The sequence below is a fragment of the Pristis pectinata genome, chromosome 22 (genome assembly GCF_009764475.1).
Source record: "Pristis pectinata isolate sPriPec2 chromosome 22, sPriPec2.1.pri, whole genome shotgun sequence".
Lineage (NCBI taxonomy): Eukaryota > Metazoa > Chordata > Chondrichthyes > Rhinopristiformes > Pristidae > Pristis > Pristis pectinata.
In genome coordinates this window covers 23,782,618-23,807,208 of record NC_067426.1, presented here as the reverse complement: position 1 = coordinate 23,807,208, position 24,591 = coordinate 23,782,618, and the positions used below count along the sequence as shown (strand labels likewise).

Here is a 24,591-nt window from a genome sequence, read left to right as displayed (position 1 = left end):
CAGTTATATATCAACAGTCATCCTTAGTTAGTCATAGCACATAGCTATCCTGATCATGAATATGCATGCATTGATCTACAGTTACATGTTATCAACAGTGTTTTGTTCAATTTGACTGCAACTAGGCGTAGTGCTATAACTGACATGAAACTAAGTTGCCTTCCATCAATGCAATGCCCAGTGTTGTTTTCACGGTTCTATTATACTCAAAAACTTGGCAGTTTCTCAAAATGATAATTTTCCGTTTATGAATATGATGGGCAAAATTGTGTCTTTTTGTCCTCTTTTGTGTAACAGTTTGCAACAGTCAATCAAAATCATTGAACCTGCAAGGCCACATTTCAATGGTCTGTTGCCTTAGAAGTGTTCTTGATTTGCAACTGTGTTCTGGACTCAAGGTCTTTTTGTCCTTATGTTGTGAGAAATAACCCACAGCTTAAAATACTATTGGTCTCACAAGGCATGCTGGTGCATAAACTTTGGTCAACCTCTATGACAGGTCAAGTTACGATTTATCTTCCCAGGCCTCACAACTATATTCCACCAATTGTACTTTATTCAGCAGTGCATAATCATTCTGATTTATCCCCTGTTATCTTCTCCCTGTCTTCGTTACATGTTTTAAACTGGCAGAGGCCACTTTATGACTGAAAGAAGTGGGGAAGAGATCTCTTACCTCCTTTTTCTCCTGATCTTCTGAGGAACTCCTTGAAGTAACTGATTGTTATGCTGAAGAAAATCTGAATCAGTTTGACTTATGGTTTACACAAGAGATTTATTATTTCCAAGATCAACACTGAAACTGCTGTGTGCAATGCCTCCAGAATATTTTATGCAAAATCTCAGTATGTGGACAGGAAATCACAGAAAATTATGGGACTTTTCTCTGAGCCATGCTAACTCTCTTGTCCTACATACAGTTCATAAAACTGTTTCCTAAGCAGTAAGTTTTACTCTTCAAATTGTTCTGATTATGTAAAATAGCAATGTCAAAGTTGAGTTTATTGTCATATGCACAAGTTCATGTACGCACAGGTACTATGTAAAACTTACTTGCAGCAGCAACACAGGCACATAGCATTGTATATGCAGCATTTAACAAGAAAAACATAAATTAAACATAAATTATGCACAATTTTTACAATACTCAATGTAATGATATAAAATGCTTGACATTTCCTGCTTTATTTTCAAAGGAATTGCTTCTTTAGGATACTATTTTTCTAGTTTTGATGCCAGCCCAGCCGTACCATGCCAGGATTGGAAGATCTGAACAACGTCAAATGATTTTGATACGTTCAGGTTCTGATTCAGGGAATGTTTCTAGTAACAGCACTGAGTAATTTGCATGGCAGCACTGAAGCATGCCAGTATCTTTATTTTTGACTTTCTTCTCAGCTTTGACCAAAATGTAGTCTGCTGTTCTGATTTTAAAGCCTTAGAATAAGAAATTCCAGTGGCTTTGCCTACAGCTCTCCGTTGAACAGATTTCCAATTTTCAAAGTCCCTTTGTTAGCCAAATAATCCAACTTCTTTGTCTTGGATTGAACACTTTGATGTTGCCAGTAAAGAGAAGCTCATCTCTTTGGAAATGTCAAGGCATTTGCTTTTGTTTCAAAGGTATGCTTTCAGGCTTCCAAAGGTTTCTCTTATTGAAAGTATTTCCGTTCTCCTTTGTAATTTCTTTGGTTTTCCAGAAGATTTTTGAAAAATGTAAATATTATTCAGAACAACACAAGGTACTTTTAAGTTGAATATCTCTTAGAATTCTGACTTCATTTAATCTTTTTTTTTGTTAAGCATCTTCTCTATGGTTACAACACACTTAGAAGTCTCCTTGGACTGCTTTAAGTCATGGAAGAAAGGACTGATCAAAATGGTCCGTTTCAAGGGGAAAATATTCATCAGTAAATTTCAACCAACTGGTTGAAGTCTGTTTAGAAGAAAATTATTTATTGGAACACAATGCTTTTTGTTTGTTTTGAGCCACAAATAGTAGGTATTCAGTATTATGCAAATGACAATAAAATGTGGACACTTTAAAAGCAATAAACAAAAGAAAATAAGATCCATTTATATGACCACAGGATATCCAGAGGTGCTTCACAGCCAATGAATTACTCTTGAACTGTAAACAGTGGTGATTTGGAACCAATTTGTGCAGAACTGTTTCACAATATAAATGAAATAAAGTATTTTTAGTGATGCTGGTGGTAGGATTGATTTAGTTGGACAGAAATGAGTTAAGTAATCAGTTAGTTTGTTGGGGATAAGTCATTGAATCACAGAGTCACAGAGCACGGAAAAAGGCCCTTTGATCCACACACCCATCAAGCAGTAATGCTATATAAATCCCAAACTCTACCACTCACCTACACACAAGGGATAATTTACTCTGGCCAATTAACTTTACCAACTTGCATGCCTTTGGGATGTGGGAGGAGAAAGGAGTACTCAGGGGAAACCCTCGTGGTCACAGGGAGAACATGCAAACTCCAGAGCTACTGCCGGATTGGACCTAGGTTTCCTGAGCTGTGAGGCTGCAGCTGTACGAGCTGTGCGGCTATGCCAGCCCCAGCAAGAGTAGAAAAAAGAGAAATTTGTTTTCTTCCCAAAAGTTGGTTGGAGGTTGCTACAAAGTTTTCAACTTTTAGATCAATGTTTAATCCCAGTGCTGACTGGAGGCTTATTTTCTGATCTATCTAAGCTATGGAACAAGTTTTCAAGATGGCTCATGGGATAAGACACACCGGCCAAATATATTTCAGCTTTTACCCATGGCCAAATTAATTACATGTATGTTTGCAGTAGAGTATTACAATTAGATCTTCCCTGAAAGGAGTTAGCTTTTATCATGTCAGTCATGGCACTCAGTCAGAACTCCATACAAGATTGTGGCATACATGGGCAAGCACCTGCCAACACTCCCTGCCCTGGAAGGTGAAGGCACATGACATCTTCCTCCAGTCAAGAACATAAGGCATGTATTGTAGGTTTTGGGCATAATTCCATAGAAGGAAGGAGCCCCTTGATGGAATATGGATTATAACAGGACCATTGAGATGAAGTTCAGTTGAAATCAAAAGTTAGTTGAGCTGCCAGGAAGGGCTCAGGTTTTTGCTGGGCATTTGGTTCACCATCCTGAAAGCAGTAAAGATAAGTTGGCATTCCAACAATTTGAATTATTGCTGTAGAAGTTGTATTCCTGTTAGATTCCTGGACTGTTAAGGGTGAGTGCCCACTTGACATTGATGTCAAACTTCCTTAAAGGAAAGGCTGGTGCTACTAATGTGGTTAGGCAGTGAAATGTTGCAAGAAGGTTAGGAGGACAGGAACCTGTCAGCAGACCCGACTACTGCAGGCTGTGGAACTGAGAGTAAATAGACAAGTGTTTTAATTAAAACACTGCATCAAAGTGTGATGGCGTTGCACCTTATTTATTCTCATGTTACTATGGAGTGATAAATTATGCCTTTATATCAAATGATTGCCCCATGCACATAAAGCCATGGGATAAAGCCACTAACCATTAAAAAACAAGTCTCCTCCCATTGAATGTTAATGTGATCATTCCTCAGAGAGATTGTCCAGAATATCTGGGTATTCAGTTATATTCAGCGTGATTTCAATTTTGCACTTCACGAACCATATTAGTCAATATAGGGCAATCTATAGTGGCAAAATTCACACCCCTGTTATTGAAACATTCTACACCCATCAAAAATGCTTAATAGTAATGTGAATCTTAATTTCATCCAATGGTTTGCCCATTATCTGACTGCACTTTTAAAGTTTTTTAAATTTGTAGCATACTAATTTGGAAAGCCACCAAAACAGGGACAAGAATGGTGATGCGTCATGAATCCATGCCAGTTGAATGCAATCAAAGCAGTACAACTATGCTTCAAAAGTATTTTGTTGCCTGTAGAACACCTTGGGAAATCCAAAGATCATGAAAAGTTCCAAGTAAAGCAAAGTAATTTTTCATTTCCATTTTTTTGCTCAGCCATTATAATGATTTCTGCACACAACTGAGTTGTTGATTGGCTGCACATGGGAACAGGAGTTCATTATCATTACTTGGCAGGTAAAGCCAGCCTGCATCTTTTAATTAGAAGCTGCGAGGTGCTAGTGAAGGTGCTGACAGTCAGGATGAAGTGGACCTGACATGAGAAGCAATGTAGGGATAGAACTGACTCCAAATATTTTGTATGCAGCACTGGCCACTTCAGTGAAGAATGTGGAAAGAATGCCACTCCATTGGTGTCCTTCCTTTGTAACTGTGAGCCAGCCAGCCCAGACTGCTTTCACCCTTGTTGAGATACTTCAATCTACAGTGTGGCCTTCCAGGTCCTAAACTCCTTGAGGTTGTTCCTTAAGGTCATCTACATCTGGGGTGGACAGTGGCACAACTGGTAGTCAAAGTCAAAGTTGAGTTTATTGTCATATGCACAAGTACGTGTATACTCAAGTGCAATGAAAAACTTACTTGCAGCAGCATCACAGGCACATTGCAACATATAAGCAGTATTCTCAAGAAAACATAAATTAAACATGAATTATACACATTTTTTACAAGAGAGAACACAATTAGAACAAAATAAAACCCAAAAAAACAAAGTCCATTTTAGTGCAGAGGGCCATAGTCTTGCTTAACTGAAGTGATTAGGGTTTTGCTGGTTGGTTCAAGAACTGAATGGTTGAAGGGAAGTGGCTGTTCTTGAACCTGGTGGTGTGGGACTCCAGGTAGTGTTGCTGCCTCACAGCTTCAGCTACCTGGGTTTAATCCTATTCTGTGGATCTGCTTGTGTTGAGTTTGCACATTCTCTGCATGGGTTTCCCCTGGCTGATCCAGTTTCTTTCCACATCCCAAATATGTGCAGGTTAAATGGTGACAGTAATATGCTCATAGTGTGAGTGGTAGAATTTGGGTGGGAGCTGATGGGAGTGTGGTGAGAATAAAATGGGATTAGTGTAGGATTAGCATAATATCTGCTTGATGGTTGCTGTGCACTCATTTGGCCTATTTCTGTGCCATATGGCTCTATGACTGTGGCTCTATGGCGACATGCCATCTGAAAGTCAGCAGTCTTCCACCAGTCATGTTGTAACTACTAGGGTGTAATGTCTTTGGAGAACTAAGAGAACACAGTCACTGATGAAATGCACTCAGTGCAATCAGTTTAGGTTTGCATGATTTCATTCAAACACTTGATTAGGAATCCCTATCTTGTGGTTAATATTGTTTGTGTGTTGTTGCTGTGGTGACTGTGATGGTTAATGACAGAGGGAAAGTAATGAGTGGGGTAGCGGGTGAATAGGGAACTGGGGCTGCAGTGAAAGGTACCTCACTACAATTAACAGTTTGGGCAGGAAAATCTGTACAGATCTGTTGCCTCCTCCCTTCTCTGCCCTCCTTTTCCTCCATCCTAACTCTCCTCGTGCCACTCATCTTGTGGTAGTAGCTGCCTCCTCACGGCAGCGAGGTTGTACAGTCCAGATGAAGTGTTACCAGTCCAGATGAAGGGTCTCGACCTGAAGCGTCGACTGGCCATTTCCCTCCATAGATGCTGCCTGACCCACTGAGTTTCTCCAGCGCTTTTTGTGTTGCAGTGAGATTGTATGGTAGGCAGATGACTATTATCCATGTCCCTACCAGATAGCTCTGGTGACTCAACAGCTATTCTCTGGCTTTGCAATGAAAGCTCGGCTACAGGTGGATGAAGAACTGTTGTAGCATGAAACCATCACCCATGCTCCCAGACATGTCACCACACCAAATGGATTTTGAGGGAATGGACTCTTTTTGTTTCCAGTAGATGGCAGATTTGACGTTTGCTACCTGCAGAGCAGCATGAGGAGGTGGAGGATGAGATGGAGGCTGAAATTCTTCCAAGGGCAATTTTCTGTACCTGCTTATCTCCGACGAAGGAGAATGAAGTGACGTTAATCTCTCTTTGCATAGAGAGCCTCAGATGGCAACAAACCGCAAGATATTGCAAATATCTCCACGTTCAATCTGGAAGGAACCAGATGCATAGAAGTTAATTAATGTCACTGACAGCCACTGGCGATGTAGTTTTTGCTCTTCCCTGAGTTTGCAGTTACGAACTGCTGTCAGTGGCATATTTCAGTTCGGATGCTCTTAATTAAAGCACAGATCTCTCTCAGTTTTCCCTTGCTGAGGTTCAGGTAGGAGAATTGCCTTCTGGATAGTCTGGGTATTTGTGGCCATTCTTGAGTGCATTTTCCCTTCCCTCCGTGCATTCTCCCTCCACCTCTTTCTTGCAGTGGTTTCTCCTGCTGTGCCTGCACTCACTTTTCCTTATCCTGGCTTGGCTGTCCTCCAATGGGAATGCTGACTGGAGCACCCACATCTGGGAGAAACTGGTCTGTGCTGTAACCCTGAAGTCAGCAAAAACTTCTTCCACATTTGTCACACCATACCCTATAGACTTCAGCAACTTGATATAACTGTGGAAAGCATCAGATATTAGTAAAATCACATCAATGTTCAGAAGAAATTAACCAGAAACATTCCTGTGAGAAGCTTGTGATCCTTTTAGACAGCACTAGTTGAGGGTGTCTGCCCTGATGCTGAATGCAATGGATGTAGACTGGAGCCCAACCTTAATTTCATGCTCATTGTACCCTTAACCTTATTATCCTATCCCACCAGACAGCACAAACGTTCAAGGCAAAAGCTCTTCAATCAGCTGGGCGCATGTTTTCAATTACATTTCATGCCTGATGCTGGTTGTATGAAAACTGACCTAGATCTTGAAAATCTGTTAAATGAGGAAATGTAATCATGAAGTATCGTCTTCATTCTGTGATAATGAACTAATAATTTATCATGTTTAGAACTGATACAGAGAATTCTTCCATGAAATTAATTATAAAACAATTCCTATTAACAAAAAAAATTGCTTGAAATAGTTTTCTGCTGAAGAACATGCAGTATTTCACTTGTTCCATTGATTTTACTTGTTTGTGAATATCCTATACAGTACATGAAGTGTGAATCTGAATAACCTAGTACCAAAATTCCTGGAGACACAGGAGACTGCAGATGCTGCAGTCTGGAGCAACACACAATCTGCTGGACGAACTCAGTGGTCGAGCAGCATCTATGGCGTTTCGGGTGGAACACCCTCATCAGGACTGTGCTGCAGGGTCCTGATGCAGGGTCTCCACCTGAAACATCAACAATTCTTCCCCCCCCCCCCCCCCCCCCACAGATGCTGCTCGAACTGCTGAGTTCCTCCAGCAGATAATTTGTTGCACCAAAATTCCTGACTGAGATGCCTGACTGTTCCTCCTAGGAGAGATGATCTACAGATCTTAATCAGTTCTGCCAGTGATATGTACCTTTATTTGACCATTTTGGTGGATATAAATGATTTTTTCCCACTCCAATAATACTTGTTTGTAAGCTGGTAATATTTCATGGTAGCCATCACAAGCCAAACCATGAAACTTGTTTGTCTGTTAGTTCCCCTTGATACCAGCAGTGTACACCCTCTGAGTGACAGAAGGAAATGTTAAGAACCTAAGGAGATAACAAAGAAGATTAAAAGTGAGATTAATAACAAAAATGTTGCAAAGTTCTATCCATTTCCATAGCCTGTGAGTTTAGCTTTAGCACACACAGTGCAGAAAGCTTCACCCTGAAGATCATGCTGCACTTGTTCAGATAAAGAACTATATTGAGATACCTAAAGCTATTTTCCTTTTGCTAAGTAGATTACTTCATGATTACACTAAAGTTATCCTTATGGAAAATGTATTCTTGCAGAACCAGAGAAAATTAGTTATAAAAGTTAGTATAGAAGATTTACTGAGAAGGGAAAATACAGGAAGATTTGACTTCTTCAACCCATTCAAGGATAGCTGAAGAGTACTGAATTTCTAAATCTAATTTAAGACTTACAGATCTAACACTGAAGCTAGTAGTTGTCTATTTCTTCTTACTGTGTCACAAGTGAAGTTTTGGAGGAATGCTATCATTTCCTGCTGTCACCTTGGTCTCATTCTAATGCTCTTCCTTTTGCATTGTTTCCATTGCAACTTTACATCTTTACAATATAGCCTTTAAGTTGATGATTTGCACTGGTTTTATACTTTTTGACAATGATTGTGCTCAGAGTAGTTATTTTAAGTTGAATGTGGGAGTGGGTTCACAAACTTCCAGTGTATGTGCATGGATACATTCATTATGGATGTATGATGTTGATACATGCTGTAAGCTGATATCCACAACTTGCATTTAATCATATCTTTACAACAGAATGATCCAAACTGGGCTTTATACCCAAATACAACTATTTCTTTGTAATCTCACACAGGTCATGCATAATCTTAGCAGTCAATGAGAGCTCATCGGTGATTTTGTGTTGAGGAATTGGCTACAATATACTTCAGAACTTTGGTGTAACTGGGTGTATGACTGATTCCAAGGTGACACCTACTCTGATAACATCAATATGGAGAAGGACTCCTGAGTCGACCAGCCATTGGAACAAATTTATCTCAGCGATGTATACAATCTTTTTATTACTGCATTTGGGTGTCAGTACTTGCATTTGCTTTCCAGGTCCCTTAAGAACTTAACAGCAAATCAACAAACAAAGCTACTAATTGCAAAGCTCAATTCAATAGCAACTGTGAATGAGAGTGAAGCAAGGGGAAAAAAATCTGGTTAAAAGAAATTAGCTGTTAGAAATGAGTTAGAACATAACCAGTGTTAGGGCTGAATATAATTAAGGACAAAATATTTCTCACTAATGACTTAAATTATAAAATGCAAACAGATGGTGGGAGGAGGGCTGCTGGCACAATATTATTTTAGATGTTTTCTCCATGGGTTCTTCAGTTTGTTGTAATTATTGATCAGTATTGTTTGATGTATTTTAAAGTATTTTGATATCCACAATGCCAAGTGGGGTCTGTGCTTTTTCCTTTTCACCACAGATGGCTTAGCCTTTAGAATGAGTTTGAATCATAAATCATTTTGAGCTGTGACCCAATCTCCAGCAGGAATATACATCAATTGGAGAACAATGTGTTAATTAGAATCAGAATTAGAATAGCAGTCTAATATGGGAACTAGATCCTATTATAAGTTGAGACCATTGAATGTTTATCATGTGTCTTAGGCAGCAGAGAATAATGCCATTTGCTCCCCATTTTGGTGGCATTTGTGACTGTTGGAAATCTTGAGGGTAGGTTTTGGAGCCCAATTACAATGTGAATGATTGCATGGAGTAGCAAAAGTTTGCCATAATGCTGTTGTGGTAGGTGTGTTTGCAAAAAAAAAAGTTTCTTTACAGGACTCTTCGCAGTGTGGAGGAACAGAGGGATCTTGGGGTCCATGTCCATAGATCCCTCAAGGTTGCCACACAGGTTGATAGGGTTGTTAAGAAGGCGTATGGTGTGTTGGCCTTCATTAGTCGGGGTACTGAGTTCAAGAGCCACAAGGTAATGTTGCAGCTCTATAGAACTCTGGTTGGACCACACTTGGAGTATTGTGTTCAGTTCTGGTCGCCTCATTATAGAAAGGGTGTGGAAGCTGTAGAGAGGGTGCAGAGGAGATTTACCAGGATACTGCCTGGATTGGAGAGCATGTCTTATGAGGATAGGTTGAGTGAGCTGGGGCTTTTCTCTTTGGAGAGAAAGAGGATGAGAGGTGACTTGACAGAGGTGTACAAGATGATAAGAGGCATAGATTGAGTGGACAGTCAGAGACTTTTTCCCAGTGCGACAATGGCTAACACGAGCGAACATAATTTTAAGGTGATTGGAGGAAGGTATAAGGGGGATGTCAGGGGTAAGTTTTTTTACACAGAGAGTGGTGGATGCATGGAATGCACTGCCTGCAGAGGTTGTGGGGGCAAATAAATTAGGGACATTTAAGAGACTCTTAGATAGACACATGAATGATAGAAAAATAGGGGGCTATGTGGGAGGGAAGTGCTAGATAGATCTTAGAGCAGGATAAAATGTTGGCACAACGTTGTGGGCTGAAGGGCCTGTACTGTGCTGTAGTGTTCTATGTACACCTGCTAATAGGCTAATTGTCAATGGAGCTGTATACCTCTGGTTGGGATAGTAGTGGTTGAGGTCCCCAGAAATCCAAGAAAAAAAGAGGGGGAAAGAAGTCATCATCACAAAAGGTATCCTTGGGACCAGTCTGATGGTATTTTCACTGTGGGACACTTCATCAGCAGTGTAGATTGATTCGAGTTCCTTTCAGTTATGTAGGAGCAGAACTTTGCCCTAAAGTGTTGTGCTGTGAGAGAACTTCCATTCTGAAACCTGGACTTGCTTAAAGTTAAAGAAAAATCAACGATTATGAAGGTAAAGAACAGGAAATGGTCATACTTACTGCACTCATGGCATTTATTCAATGCACTGCCTGTTGGTTTCTCCAGAGTTCACTAATATTCCATGATACAATTTACTGGGCTCATAATGTAGGAAAATCTGTGTCAGACTTTTCTCTCCTTTCTAAGATTCATTAAGCAGCCTTGATATGACTTTATTAAATTTGCCTGACCAAGCTGTATGGAGAATAATGATTGGGATTCAAAACCTGGCCCTTGGGTCAGGAGTTAAAATCAGTTGCTGTTTAAGATTTTAAAAATGTAGGCCTGACATCCTTCATTTCCATTAAACGTTCACTGCTGCTCACTATAAAACAAAGTAAAGCAAATCGATTCGACCCATCTGCCCTGGTCCTTGAGAATTCAGGAGTAATTCAGTAAAATATAGGATCACACTAACACAAAATGACAGATTTTAAACCAAATGGACATTTGAAAGAATAGGCCAGAAATTAAAACAAAAAAATGAGACCCAATTCACTTATTTGAAGAGGCTGCTCTTGAATCAAATGAACTGCATACTGACAGACTTCTGATTATTTAGTTGGGTCAGGTTATTGCTGATTTATTTTTCATATTTTTCTGATTTTATTCTCAGAAGTGCATTGCAATGAATACAAAATTTATGAGCCTTACTTAAACTGTTTTTGTCTCACACAAGAGATTGCAGTTATTGTGGATTTATTTAGATTAGCAATCATTTGAATAGAGTGCACTTATTTACATGAGTAAGGTAATTTCCTTGTCAACTAGATGGAACTCTGTCAGCATAAATAAAATGTACTATTATTGCCGGCGCATTTATGTGAAGTTGATGTGCCAGCAATTAATAGTGTATTGACAATGATTTTTTAAGCAGGATTGTCAACAAATTCTAGAATTTCATGTCATTTGATTTGTGATATGTTAGAAAACCCAATAATTATGATCTGCTGCACGTGGTCATCAAGAACTCACTTGTTTAGTGCAGCATCATAGTTGGCAAGGCCTGAGAGGCCCCAGAGTAAAACCAGTTTTGGTGACAAAGTTTTTGCAAATTCTTCTTTGTTCCATGGTGTACCAAGTGAGGACACAGTAGATGCCAGTGCAGAGAAAGCATGAAGTGTTGGAGTATATTACACCCAGTATTAAGACTTCGTGTAGCTCAGAGGATCATGGGGGAAGTCAGAAAGAAAGTGCAGTAACTTTAAGAGAGGCACAAACATGATTGTGAGGTGTGAGCATGTTATTTGGCATTACCATCAATATGAACATCCCAGGGATCACAATTGACAGATGTCATATAAATATAGTGCCTGTAAGAACAGGTTAGAGGTTGGGTGAGCGACTCATCTTGCTCCCTAAGAATTTTACAATAACTACAGGGCATGTCAGGGATATGATAGAACACGTTGCACTTATTTGGATGAGTGCAACTCAGCAGCACTCAGGAAGCTGTACACCAGGAAGGACAAAGACACTTGAAGACACAAGACACTGCAGCTGCTGGAATCCTGATGCAGGATTTCGACCCAAATCATTGACAATTCCTTTTTCCCCTGCAGATCCTGTGAAACTGCTGAATTCCTCCAGCAGATTGTTTGAGGACAAAGACACTTGCTTGACTAGTATCATATCCTGCACTGTCTTAAACATTCATTCCTTTCTCTGGCATATTGTGAAAATGCATAGGCATTGTGTTGAACTGAGCCCTCAATGCTCTCCCACCTTGATCCCTGCCTGCTCATACTTACCTGGACCACACGCTAAGGCCATAAAGTGCACTCTCCACAATCCAGTAGGGGTTCAGCAACATGTAGTGAGACCTCAGTGGTGAGTAGGCCTCAGGAGTCATACTGTTTGTTCTCAGCATCTCCTGATAGTCTTTGACAGGATGAAACTGGATGTAATTAATGAAAAATAAAAATTATTAGTATGTTTTAAATAAAAAATATAAATAAAACACAGAAAAAATTAACAGCATTAAAAAAAAACAAAAATAAAGAGCATACCTTTTTCCTGCAACGTTTAGTCTAGGATTGCAGAGTGAGCAAGGATAGAAACTGAACATCCAGGGGAATTCAGTGTTTAGGAAGGACAAGCAGAAAGCAAAGGAGGTGGGGGTCATATGGTTACTAAAGGAGGAAATCAGAGCAGTGGTCATTGGCTGGGAAAGTCATGTCATGGAATCTATATGGGTGAAGCTAAGGAACACCATAGGGCAGAAATATCAGTAGGGATTGTCTTAAGGTCCCCAGAGGTAGCGGATGGAATGAAACAGGAAATCAGAGATGTGTGCAAGATAGGTACACCTGTAATTAGGGTAACTTCAATCTACATACAGATTGGTCAAACTAAATTAACAATAATACAGTGGAGGAGGCATTTCAGGATTGTGCACGTGATGTTGTGTTAGACCAATACATTGAGAAGCTGACTAGAAAACAGGTTACCCTAGATTGTGTATTGTGCAACAAGAAAGGAATAATTAACATTCTTGTCATCTGTGGTTCTTTAGGGAATTGTGACCATCTTCATTAAAATTGAGAGGAAATTAGGAGTATATGAAGCAGAAATTGGCTACAATAGATTGGAGAACTTCACAAAATGGGTTGACAGTTCAAAATTCAGCAAAGGAGGACAATAAAATTGATTAAGAAGGGGACAATGGATTATGAGAGTAAGCTTGCAAGGAAATTAACTGACTATAAAAGTGCCTCTAAATTTGTGAACAGAGAAAGGTTAGTGAAAACAAATGGAGGTCCCCTACAGTCAGAAATGGGGAATATTATAATTGGGAACAAAAAAATGGCAGAACAACTAAACACTTGCTTTAATTTTGTCTGCACAAAGGAGGACGCAAAAATCCTGCCAGTAATGTTGCGGAACCGAAGGTCCAAAGAAAGGGAGGAAGTGAAGAACTCAATATTGGTATAGAGATAGTGTTTGGGAAGTTAATGTGACTGAAGGCCAACAAATCCCCAGGGCCTGATAATCTACACCCCACAGTACTAAATGAAGCATCAATGGTCATCTTTCAAGTTCTTTAGATTCTGGAGCTGTTTCTACCAGAGTGTGACAAACGTCAGCCCATCATTTAAAAAAGGAGGAAGGGAAATAAGGAATTACCAAGAACCTAATGTTAGTTGTGGGAAAAATGCTAGAATCTATTATTAAAAAAATGCAACAGAAGAATACTTTGAAAGCATTAAAAGTTGCCTTGTGCTTACAAAAGGGAAATCATGCTTAACAAATCTACTGGAGATTTTTGAGCATGTATCTACTGGAACAGATTAGGAAGAACTAGTGGATGTGGAGTACATGGACATTCAGCAAGCTTCTGATAAGGCCCCACCTTAGATACTAGCATGAAAATTTAAAGCATGTTGGATTGGGGGTAATATACTGGCATGGATTGAGAATTGGTTGACAGACAGGAAACTAAGAATGGGTCTTTATCTGGCTGCCAGACAATGATTAGAGGGCTGCAGCAATACCTGGACCCTCCAAGCTGTTCACTGTGTGTGTGTGTGTGTGTGTGTGTCTCTCTCTCTCTCTCTCTCTCTCTCTCTCTCTCTCTCTCTCTCTCTCTCTCTCTCTCTCTCTCTCTTCTCTCTCTCTCTCTCTCTCTCTCTCTCTCTCTCTCTCTCTCTCTCTCTCTCTCTCTCTCTCTCTCTCTCTCTTCTCTCTCTCTCTCTCTCTCTCTCTCTCTCTCTCTCTCTCTCTCTCTCTCTCTATATATATATATATATATATATATATATATTAATGACTTGGACCTAAATCCCACATTTCTTAAGTTTACAGATACCACAAAGCAGGGGAGGGGTGCAGTGTGAGCCGTGAGGAGGAATAAAGAGGCTCCAATGGGATGCAGACAAGTTCGGTGAGTGAGAAAATACATGGCAGATGCAGTTTGACATGGATAACCCTGAGGTTATCCACTTTGATTCTATAAATAGAAAAAGAATAGAATATTTTCTGAACAGTGATAGATTGGGAAAACGAAAGATGCAGCGAGATCTGCGTGTCCTTGTACACAAGTTGCCGAAAGCAAGCATTCAGTTGCAGCAAGCAGTTGGAAAGGCAAATCATATATTGGCCTTCATTGCAAGAGAATTTGTGTACAGGAGCAAGATGTCTTGCTGAGCTGTAAAGGACCTTGGTGAGATCCCACCTGGGAGGTGTTTTTCTTAGTGCCAAAGAGGACAAGAGGTATGGAAAAAAGGTGGTAACTGGGTGCTCATTCTGTTGAATGGTTCAGTAGGTCCAAAGGACTGAATGGTGTACTCCTCTTTAGTGTGTTTCTATGAATCCCCAATCCATTAAGTGGAGTTGTTGAGATGTTACCACCTTTTACTGGAGTAGGATTAGAGAGGGAGATAACTGCAAATACCAGCAAGGCAGGGTCCATACGGAGTCCAGTGCCAAGCATGATGACATATATAGAACATAGAACAGTACAGTACAGTACAGTAACAGGCTCTTCAGCCACAATGTCTTGTGCCAACCATGTTGCCAAATGAAACTAATCCCATCTGCCTGCACATGGTCCATATCCCTCCATTCCCTGAATGTTCTTGTGCCTCTTAAACATTGCTATCATATCTGCTTCCACTATCCCCCCGGTAGCAGGTTCCAGGCACCCACCACTCTCTGTGTAAAAAAAAACTTGCATTGCACATCTCCTTTAAACTTCCCCCTTTCAGCTTAAAGTTATGCCCTCTAATATTTGACATTTCCACCCTGGGGAAAAAGACCCTGACTGTCTATCCTATCTGTGCCTCTCATTATTTTATATACACCATCCGCTATTTCTCCGCCCATATCTGCAACTGATCTGAATATTGCTGTGTCCGTTTGACAACTTTTTTCACTTTCCATAACCATTAATTTTTGTGTTCCCATCAGCCCACCTACATTTTCCTCCAAGTCATTTCTATATATTACAAACAACAAAGCTCACAACACTGATTCCTGCAGAACACCACTGGTCACAGACCTCCAGTCAGAGAAACACCCCTCCACCACTACCCTCTGTCTTCTATGTCCCAGCTAATTTTGAACCTAATCTACCAAGTCACCGTGGATCCCATGTGCCTTAATCTTTTGGATCGGTCTACCTGAGAGACCTTGTCAAATGCATTTCTCACATCCTCATAGACAACATTCACTGACCTACCCTCATCAGTCATCTTCGCCTTATCCTCAAAAAACTCAATCATGTTCATAAGACATGACCTGCCCCACACAAAACCAAGCTGACTGTCCCTAATTAGTCCATGCTTTTCCAAATGTGAGTAAGTCATATCCCTAAGAATCCTCTTCAGTAGCTTCCCTACCATTGATGTAAAGCTCACCGGCCTATAATTTCCTGGATTATCCCAATGGCCCTTCCTAAACAAACGAACAACAATAGCTCTCCTCCAGTCATCTGAGATTTCGCCTGTGGTTAAAGTGGATACAAAAATCTCCGTCAATGCCCCAGCAATCTCCTGCCTTGTCACACTCGGAATCCTGGGATAGATCCTATCAGGCCCTGGAGACTTATCCAACTTAATGTCCTTCAAGAGACTCAACACCACCTCATTCCTGCACTAATCCAGGCTCTAAATTCGCCTGCAATACTCGTAATTCTCCTTGCATTGAAATAAACATACTTCAGCCCATCAGTCCCACTGTGTTCATTAACCTGACCCTTCCTATCAGACTTACTTGGACTAACCACCACCTTCCCTTCAATCCCTCCACCTGCTGCTCTGGTCCCACCTCCCTGCCACACTCGTTTACCCTCCTGAATGGCACTAACAAACCTCCCTGCAAGGATATTTGTGTCCCTCCAGTTTCGGTGCAACCTGTTCTTCTTGTGTGGGTCCCACCTGCCCTGGAAGAGAGCCCAATAATCCATGTACCTGAAACTTAGCCAGATGCATTGGTCACTCTGCATGTTCCCAAGTTATAGCAAGTCCCAATAGGTGTGGGATTTACTTGCAGGGGAGTGGCTGGATGCCACTGTTCCTTTGGAACCACGGCCTGTATCATTTGCCCCCACATTTACAACAAAAGGTGGACTTAGAACACTCGTTGTAAGTGCTCAGTTCTGCTTCTGAAGCTTGAAGTTAAAGGCTCTGATATACAGGATTGCTGACTCCAATTGGCCAAAGTATAATTAATGTCTCAGTGCCGTAAATAAGATTGACACTTTGAACAATTTAAAAAAGCTGAAACAAACAAATCCCCAGTGATGGATTGCATTTATCTTATGGGTTAAAGGAAAGACGATGAGATTTGTGTGGTGCTGGTCATAATTATGGAATCAGTGAATGCTCAATAGGTCCCACTAAATGGAGAACGAGTGCCTATCAGCAAGAAGGGAATAAAACAGATACAAATACAATTATATACTCATCAGTCTCCTATCAATATTAAGGTGTAATAATGGGATTTATTATTAGGATTAAACACAAGTGTTCTGTGTATTGCAATAAAAGAAAGACGCATTATTTAATGACTTGTCACATATCTCAGGGATGTATTAAATTGCTTTAGCTGCGATGGATTACCTTGAAGAGTAGTAATTGCTCTTTGAATGTTATAAACTAAAAAGGCAAAGATCTTGTTCAACTAATGTCATGGTCCTTTTAAAGAACTGACTTCCTTTTGGGATAGCCTTAGACTTCTGGACAGCCCTTCATAAAGTAATGCAGATGAGGCACTACCTATCCTTGAAACGATAGCATAGCACTGCAGCTGGTAGAACTGCTGCCACAGAACTCCAGTGACCTACGTTCAATCCTGACCTCCGGTGCTGCCTGTATGGAGTGTGCATGTTCTCCCTGTAACCTTGTGGGTTTTCTCCCACAATCCATATATGTGCAGCTTGGTAGGTTAATTGGCCCTAGAGTGGTAGAATCTGAGGGAAGTTGATGGGAAAGTAGTGAGACAAAAATGCGATTGGTATAGTGTTAGCATTATTGGGTGCTTGCTCGTCAGCACCAGCTCGATGGGCTGAAGGACTGTTTCCATGCTAGGGCTCTATGGTGGGGATTCAGAACAAAACCTGAGATTGGATGACAAATGAGTAGATCATAGGAAGCAAGGTAATTGGCCAATGGGAGTTTGGTTGGGTAGAGCAACAACTTCAGTGAAGTGCTCTGGTAATAGATATTGGCACTCTCAAGCTTTTAAAAGCATATTAGCAACTTGGATTCAGAAATCAAATTGATAAGATCCCCATATGGAAAATCTTAGGAAGCTCAACAATTTAGCAAAAATATAATTGGGGCGGCACGGTAGCACAGCAGTTAGCGTGATGCTATTACAGTGCCAGCGATCAGGGTTCAATTCCCGTCACTGTATGAGGAGTTTGTACGTTCTCCCCGTGTCTGCGTGGGTTTCCTCCGGGTGCTCCAGTTTCCTCCCACATTCCAAAGACGTACGGCAGGTCAACATGGGTTTAAACAGGCGGCGCGAGCTCATTGGGCCGGAAGGGCCTGTTACCGTGCTGTAAATGAAGTTTAAAAAAGGTTTAGTAACAGTTGCACAGTTGCTGATAAGATCTGCTATGGACCTGCTTAACATATTTCACATGGAAAGAAAAAGATAATCATAATTTTAATGAAATGTAACTGGAAAGAAATCTTGGGACATTTGAAACTCAATGCTTAAAGTCTCCGATCAGCATGGGCAACTGATCATTCCAGCCAAAACAGTTGAGCAAATTTTGAAATATATTTACAATCCACTATGTTCTTTTTCAGTCAACCAGATTTTCAAGTCTTGGGATAGTACTGGGAAAATTGAATTATGGGGTACAAACTGGAAACACCTGGAGTGGTTTAGTTTGAAAGGAGGTAACAGGGTAGGAATAAAGCATGGTACTGTAGTGTAAATACTATAGAAAAGGAAGAACTAATATCTATAAAACAATATGTAGGTCCTCTGGTATCTGCAAGCACTTCATGACTGACTGATTACCATCGTAGTCATTGTTCTTATGTAATCATGTGCAGCAGCTAGTTTGCATCCCACTGTCTGACACATATGAGATGAATAATACTTACTCTATTTTGGTTGAATTGGTTGAGAGAGCAATTTTGCCCAAGACACTGAGAAAATTACCTTTTCTGTTTTGTATACTGCCTAGGGATCTTTTGTATCCACACGAGTGAACAGACAGGGCCTGAGTTTAATCTGAAGTGCGGCACCTCTGGCAAATGGAATCCCCCTTTAATACCTGTAAACGTCATCGTAGGTTATGTTACCAAATCCTGGACTTGCAAACAGGTTACTGGACATGTAATCCAGAGGTCATGGCAAATTTGAATGCAGTTTAAAAATTCTAGAAAATGCAAAGCAAGTGTCAGTGGAAATGACCATGAACCAATCAAATTGTCTCAGAGCACAAGCTGGCTCGTTAATTTTCTTTAGGGAAGGTAACCTACCCAGTCTTAACTATATGTCATTCCAGTCCAATGACAACGTGGTTAATTCTTAACTACTCTCTGAAGTTACTTAGCTTCATCAAAGTGTTACAAAGGATTCTATTACAGTGGTTGAAGGAAGAAGAGCGACACTTCCATTGGCCAGGAGGGTGGGGACAGTAAAGACCAGTCTTGCCAGAATAGTAATAATAGACAGTGGCCCAGATCATGCTAACTGATAGCCTGATTGGCAGGTGAGCAGCCACTTGTGTTTCAGCATGTCCCAGACTGCCTGCCCCACCTCAACTCACCATTAAGCCCTTTTGAATGGAATCGCTCACTGTTTGAAGAAAGGTAAGTATTTGACTGACTTATTATAAATTTTACTTTTTTTCGATATTTTAAATTATTAGTTAGCATTTTAATGTTTTAGATTAAATTTATTATTTATTCATTTTAAGTGTAATTTATATTTGTTTTAAATTGTTTACGATGATTTGAATAGTTTTTAAATGTCTCTACCAAAGACATTTAAAAATAGTTGTCAAACCCTTTGGTGAATTGCCAGAAGCACCCAACGTTATCAGGGGGCAGGGCCTTGGATACAACACCTGAGGTCCAGGCAGTGCATGGAGCCTGTCCACCTCCTGGGTACGCAGGCGCAGCATGTTTAGCCCTCCAAACAGGGAAAGGTAAATCCAGGCGGGGACTGCACGTGGATTGTCTGGGCAGCAGGGCAGGTCCAGCATGGTCCAGCTCAGTAAAAAAAAATCTCAGTGGGAAAATTGTTGTCGTGGAGCAACTAGTTGATATCATTATTAAAACAAAACTTAAAGGTTGTTCCTTCAAATTAATTGTGCCGAGTCTGCCAGAGCTGTCTTCACATGCAAAAGAAAGGCAGTTCCACTGGCAGCCCACTCACCAAAGTTTGTCAGGGTGTGGCTACTGGGGAAAGAGATGATTGCAGGTGGGTATGAAAAAGGGAGTCCCAGCAGAGGTACTATAGGGTCTTCTTCCCTGGGTTGGGGAATCAAGAACTAAGAGGGCATAGGTTTAAGGTGAGGGGGGAAAGATTTAATAGGAACTTGAGGGGCAACTTTTTTTTAATACAAAGGGTGGTATGTATGTGGAATGAGCTGCCAGAGGAAGTGGTTGAGGCAGGTACAATAACAACTTTTAAATGACAATTGGACAGATACATGGATTGGAAAGGTTTAGAAGGCTATGGGCCAAATGCTGGCAAATGGAACTAGCTTGGATGGGCATCTTGGTCAGCAGGGACCAGTTGGGCCGAAGGGCCTATTTCCGTGCTGTATGACTCTATTTGAGCAATGAAAGTGATCTTAAAACAATCATGAATTGTCTTTCATACACTTCTATTACTGTGCTTAGCTGAAACCTACACATGGTGTGCAGAATATATGATGTACATTCCAGAAAAAGGCCTTTGAACCCAACTAGATCATTCCAAATTTTATGCTCTATTTGAAGCCTCCTCCCTTCCTTCCTTATATAATATCATTAGCATAACCCCCCATTAGGCTTTTCCAGCCTCCCTTTAAATCCATCAATACAATGTGTACACATGGTAGATCATTTCATATTCTTCCTGTCCATTATGTTATCCTGTGGTTTTTCTCTGTTTCTCATGTAAATTCTCCCTCTGTTTCTCCCCCTCTCCCTCTCTTTATCAATACCCTTCAGAACTTTAAAGCCCTGTGCTATATTATCCCCTGCACATACTATTTCAGGAGATAGGAGACCCCAGCCGATGAAAAAAAGTTCCCTCAGGTAGTGGAGGACAGGTATATTCACACTGAAAGGGCCTATCACATTGGCTAAACTCCATGAGCTGTACATACCTTAAGAAAGTCAGCTCATTAATATTCCTTTTGCAATCTGTTTATTTCAATGCCAATGAAAGCCTATTTTAAATAAACTGACTCAAGCATTAAAAGGACACCAGTTAGACTATCTAAGCTTTTGCTTTTATATCTGTTGGTTTACTGTATATGAGGATACATCCGAACATGTAAACTAGGGTTAGAAGTAGGTCTCTAGGACCTCTTAGTCCTGCTCTGTCATTCAGTAAGGTAAGGGTTGATCTGATTGTAACCTCAAATCTGCTTCCTGCCTATCTGCACTAATCGTTCTCCCACATGCTTATAAAGAATTCATCTACCTTTGCCTTAAAAATATCAAAGATTCTGTTTTCACTGCCCTTTGAGGAAGAGAATCCAAAGACTCACGATCTTCTGAGAGAAAATATTCACCCCATCTGACTTAAATGGGTGACCACTTACTTTTAAACTCTGACCCCTCTTTCTGATTCTCCCAGAAGAGCAAACAACCTTTCCATGCTCATCCTGTTAAGACCCTTCAAGATCACATGTTTCAATCAAGTGCCCTCTCTCTCTTCTGAAACCTAACCTGAACAGCCTTTCCTCATAAGACAACTTGTCCATTTAAGTCTGGTGAAATTTTCAAAAGCAAGTTATGTGGAATGTACTCAAAACTAAACAGGAATGCCATATGGCAGTAGTAAACCTTGGTGCTCACTCCCTCATGTGCTCAGTAATCTCTCAAAGTAACACAGCTGCAGTGATTTCTGAAAATGCTCATACCAACTCTTGCATCACAGTTCACCTCCCTTTTAAGAGGTGCAAGATGCCCTTACATAGAGTGAGCCATTTGTGACACTGAGACCCTAACAATGAAATCAGTCAATAAATTGGGTGACTGTACACATTAATTGTACGAACCAGCAAACAGCTTTAACCTAATATGATGATTGCAATGCAATGAAAGGACATGGGTTAATCATCTTTTAAGATCCCCGTGCCAGATTTCAGGGGTTTCTCCCTGATATGTGTGTGGTCTGATTAATCAAATTTAGATCAAACTTTATCCATGAGAAAGGAATTTGGTAGAGTTTTGACTTCACCTGTTGGGATGGATCACGTGCCTTTTATTGAACACACATAGGTTTCATTCTTTGTATCTACCCCATTCAAAAATATTTTGATGGTGAAGAAAAACATATCTTCCTTCCCTGGAATGTCCCTAGCTGTTTGCTTTAGATTTTGAGTAAATTTCAGTCTTGAACACCAAGCTCTCTGAGAAGTGTCTATATGTTCTATATGTTCTCGAGTGATGTCCATTCAAATACTACCTTTAGGAGTTCATGCATTTTAGTGCCGAACATCACACATTTTAGTATATATTGAACAGGGTTGTTCTCACTGGTTTTTCACACACACTTCCATTGCCAGTGACAGAAAAAAGACAGCATTGTTGCTTTGCACCCCTACAATTTTAATTTATCTCCCATGTCCATCATGGGTTTATGAAATGAAGATAGTGCTTGAGAAGTCTGTTTGAATTTTTTAAGTATGTAATTAATAGAATAGATAAGGAATGACCAGTGGTTGTGATGTATTTGGACTTCCAAGAGGCTTTTGGTAAGGTCCCATTTAAAAGGATAGCAGATTTAAAGCATGTGGGATTGTGAGTAATATGCTGGCTTGGATTGAGAATTGGTAATAGGAAATGGAGGAGGTGGTGACTAGTGGGGTGTTACAAGCATCAGTGACTGGGCTGTAGCTATTCACAATATACATCAATGATTTGAATGAAGGAACTAAGTATAACATTTTCCTATTTGCAGATGACACAAAGTTTGAGCTGTTGGGATTGGGGTAGATATGATCTGCAAGGAAGATTGCAAAGAGGTTCCAATGAGATGTGGACAGGCTGGGTGAGTGGACAAATGCATGGCAGAAGCAGTCTGACATGGATAAATATGAGGCTATCCACTGTGGTTGTTCTATGAACCGATTCTTATCAGAATGCTGACAGATTGGGAAAGTGGGGAAGTGTAATGAGACCTGGGTGTTCTTGAAAGCAAACAATCGGATGCAGCAAGCAGTTAGGAAGGCAAATGACACGTTGGCTTCATTGCAAGAGGATTTGATTATGGAAGCAAAGATGCCATGCTGGAGAAACAAAGGACTGCAGATGCTAGAATCTAGGTGAAAAACACAATGATGCTGGAGGAACTCAGCAGGCCAGGCAGCATCCGTGGAGAAAAGCAGGCAGTCAGCGTTTTGGGTCAGGACCCTTCTTCAGGACTGAAGATAGGAAAAGGGGAAGCCCATTATATGGGGCGGAAAAGCAGAGAAGTGATAGGTGAATGCCTTGCTGGAGCTGAACATGGCCTTGCTGAAACCCATCTGGAGATTTGGGGACAGTTTTGCTCTCCTTATCTATATAAGAATGATCTTGTCATGGAGGGAGGGCAACAAAAGTTTATTAGAGTGATTCCTGGGAAAGTGGGTTTGATGTGTGAGGGATTGGATTGGATAAGTTTATGTTCACTGTATAGAAAAATGAGAGGGGATCCAATAGAAACAAAGTTCTAACAGGATTAGACTGACTAGTTGCAGGGAGGGTGTATGCAGTGACTGGACAGTCCAGAACCAGTGGTCACAGCCTCAGGATATTGGGAATATCATTTAGAAATAAGATCAGGAGAAATTTCTTCCCCTAGAGGGTGTTGAATCTGTGGCATTCTCTACCACAGAAGACAGTGGAGGCCAAGTCATTAAATGTATTCGAGGCAGAGGTGGATATCTTTCTTGCTGCTAAAGGGAGTGAGTGATATAGAGAGAAAGTGAGAACAGGGTATTGTTGGATGATCAGCCATGATTATTTAAGAGGTGGGCCTGGCTTGAAGGGCCAAATGGCCTACACCAGCCCCCATTTTCTATGTTTCTATGCTTGAAAGAAGAGGCTGTGAAATTTCTCTTCAAGTCTCTGCTGTCATCATTATTGGTAAATTCTGTGGCTTATCAGAAACTCATCCAAGAATTATCTATCAAATTAAAAAAAAATGCAAGATTATTAGTCACAATTGGTATTGGTATTGGTTTATTATTGTCACTTCTACCGAGGTACAGTGAAAAACTTGTCTTGCATACTGATCGTACAGGTCAATTCTTTACACAGTGCAGTTACATTGGGTTAGTGCAGAGTGCATTGATGTAGTACAGGTAAAAACAATAACAGTACAGAGTAAAGTGTCACAGCTACAGAGAAAGTGCAGTGCAATAAGGTGCAAGGTCACAACAAGGTAGATCGTGAGGTCATAGTCTATCTCATCGTATAAGGCAACCGTTCAATAGTCTTATCACAGTGGGTTAGAAGCCGTCCTTAAGTCTGGTGGTACGTGCCCTCAGGCTCCTGTATCTTCTACCCGATGGAAGAGGAGAGAAGAAAGAATGTCCCGGGTGGGTGGGGTCTTTGATTATGCTGGCTGCTACACCAAGACAGGAGAGGTAAAGACAGAGTCCAAGGAGGGGAGGCTGGTGTCCGTGATGCGCTGGGTTGTGTCCACAACTCTCTGCAGTTTCTTGCAGTCCTGAGCAGAGTAGTTGCCATACCAAGCCGGGATGCATCCAGATAGGATGCTTTCTATGGTGCATCAATAAAAGTTGGTGAGTGTCAAAGGGGTCATGCCAAATTTCTTTAGCCCCCTGAGGAAGTAGAGGTGCTGGTGAGCTTTCTTGGCCTTGGCATCTACGTGATTTGACCAGGACAGGCTGTTGGTGATGTTCACTCCCAGGAATTTGAAGCTCTCAACCCTCTCGACCTCAGCACCGTTGATGTAGACAGGTGCATGTACACTGCCCCCTCTCCTGAAGTCAATGACCAGCTCTTTTGTTTTGTTGACATTGAGGGAAAGGTTGTTGTCATGACACCATTTCACTAAGCTCTCTATCTCCTTCCTGTACTCCGACTCATTG

The 24,591-nt window shown here is 40.8% G+C and overlaps 1 protein-coding gene across 1 annotated transcript in view; it reads left to right on the top strand.

Annotated features, from left to right (window-relative positions):
- Nucleotides 1-24,591, top strand: part of LOC127581607 (disks large-associated protein 2-like) — a 464,246-nt gene that overhangs the window by 231,564 nt on the left and 208,091 nt on the right. The window lies entirely within an intron of this gene.